Genomic DNA, 2,705 nt, shown 5'->3' with positions numbered 1-2,705 from the left:
GTTAACATATTTTTTACTGAAACAGCATTGGAACTAGGCACATAAAGATAAATGCATATTATTACAGGTGTAGACTTGATGATCTGAGAATATTTTGGTATTTTTTTAATGTACTATTGATTTTTTATGAATTTAATTACTTGTCCAACTATACCATAAAATTGCATTGAACAATTTTCTATTGAAAATGCATTTTGCCTACGGACATGGAGATAAATGCATATTGTTACAGATGTAGACTTGCTCATCTGAGAATATTTCTGTATTTTTCGTATGAATATTGAATTTTTTATGAATTTATTTCTTTGGCTCTGTGTGGTATCAAATGGCAGTTAGCTTTTCCTCCCTGAGCTTTCTACACAAATTGTACCACCGTTACGTCTTACGAAGCGCCTTGGAGTACGCACCGTACTGGCAAGTTTGGCCTCGGCCCGCTCGCCGAGAGAGGCGGCGGAGCCACGCCGGCGGGACGTCGGGGTCGGAGCGCGCGGGTAGGGGCGGAGCGTGGGGGGCTTGGAACCCGTTGATAACTGCTTGCAGTTCTAGTTTCAATTGTAATGGACACAAAGATGAGAAGCAAGAAAGAGAACGGGGAAAAGAGATGGAGGAAAAGGTTGGAAGAGAAAAACCACAGAGATAAAACAAGTCAACACCCTTGAACTCTGCCACAGGGCCAGCGGAAAAAGAAAACAAAACAAAGAATCCACAACAACAAAAAGCATATGCAGTATATGATGACAATTATAACTTCAATGGAAAGTACACAGGGCCAGGTAATTCAAGAGGGTATTTAGTGACAACCGCAGCCCAACTAAAGGTGTATCTGACAGACACCTGAATCTAGATATGTATGTATGTGTATCTATATGTATCTACAAGGTTTCTCCTTAGGAATATTTGGTAGTGAGTGGGGACCAAGATCCACCCCCCAAGACATGAGGATGGCACGAGGAAGAGCGGAGGCACAGACACACATCGGCCCCCCAAGCCAGGAGCCCCGGGGGCCCCTCCGCAGGGCCAACCGGATCCCACCCAAGAGGGCAGCAGAGGCAAGCTCCAGGCGACCCCCGGTAGCCACAAGGTGGCAATTCTGTGGAGAGGTGCCTCCTAGACGCCTCCCTTTGAAGGTTTTTCAGGCATGTCCCTCTGGGAAGAGACCTCGGGGCAGACCCAGAACTCACTGGAGGGATTATGTATCCTCTTTGGCCTGGGAACACCTTGAGATCCCCCCAGGAGGAGCTGGAGAGTGGCTCTGGGGAGAGGGATGTCTGGGTTTCTCTCCTGGACCTGTTGCACCCGTAACCCGACCACGGATTAAGCAGATCAGTTGCTACTTTCAACATTTGCAGTTCAGGTATTTTTCGTGGTGGTAGAGCTACATTCAGTGCCACTAATTTAATTAGACATTCATTAACCAAACACTTGGCTGAGTTCATCCAGCTAACTTTTAAAACTATCATGAGCAACACACTTTAGAAGAAACTAAAGAGAAGAGACCATTTTCTATGGGACAGCCACAAAGCAAAAAGGATTACAGAACGGGTGATTAAATTTATTGCTCTAGATAATCAGCCCATTGCTGTTGTAGCCACGGCACATCCGACCTCCAAACACTACATAACCAACACTTGAGATGTATAAAAAAGCTCACTGTCATCGACACATTACTTTTTTTATCTTGTTGAAAATAATAAAAAAAACAATTTCAGGAGCAATGTGAACACAGGTTTTTTTTTTTTTTTAGTGCAATGTAGAGCCACTGAGGTGTCACACAGATTTGTACTGATTTTAATAACTTTAATCTACTTATGTTGGTGCAATCTGCAAGGCTGTGCTATAAAAAAAAAAAAATAGAAGTTTCAGATCGAGTCTCAGCATTGGCTGATACATAATCTTTGATGACATGGAACAGGAACAAAAAAAAAAAATTAAAAAATCTTGATCGGGGCAGCTCTAGTTTTAATGAAATATTCCAGTTTAGATTTTAACTGAACAGACAAGTGTCAGTGTTTTGAAAAACATATTTTTAGGAATATTAAACAACACATACGTGGTTTATCTATGCTCAGCATACATGCATTTGTGCAGTAACTCAGACAGTATTAGGTTGAGAAAACAGTGACCAGCTAAATGAACTGTGTCATTCAAAAGTATAGAGCTTTAATCTTAGCTGATGTACCGTTCTTTCACACCAGTAACTTGATTTTGAGAAATAATTTTTTTATAAGCCTAAAAAATGATATGAAACTGTTAGCCTGGTAATTAGCCTAGCCTGAATGAAAATTTTTGCCTCTTCCTTCATACTCTGTCCTCTATGATTGATGTCACGGTTGATAAGGTTCTAACTATTGATAACTATTAGACAGAACATCACTTCAAAGTTAGCTGGACTATCCCTTTAAGACTTTATCAGTCTGACATGTAATGAACAGCAAACAATCTGATGGAGAACCTGGACCTACCCCTCTCTTGTATTTGGCTGTATTTGTCCCACTGGGACTAGACAGGTAAACTAGTCTGAGTGAGATTAGAAGATGCAAATGGTTTCTTCCTGAGATTGTGCTTCAAACTTTTTGGTTTTCTACATGAATCCGAAATAATTTACATCAAAATCCATGAATGTGGAAAATCTTTAGCTGCAATCAGAAACTCGTAGCCAAAACTTTACTTTTCCCTTGCATTTTCACTCTGTTGCCTCAGATGTC

This window comes from Kryptolebias marmoratus, linkage group LG14 (assembly GCF_001649575.2).
Source record: "Kryptolebias marmoratus isolate JLee-2015 linkage group LG14, ASM164957v2, whole genome shotgun sequence".
Classification (NCBI taxonomy): domain Eukaryota; kingdom Metazoa; phylum Chordata; class Actinopteri; order Cyprinodontiformes; family Rivulidae; genus Kryptolebias; species Kryptolebias marmoratus.
The sequence above is the reverse complement of the archived record's forward strand: the minus strand, read 5'-3'. Positions refer to the sequence as shown.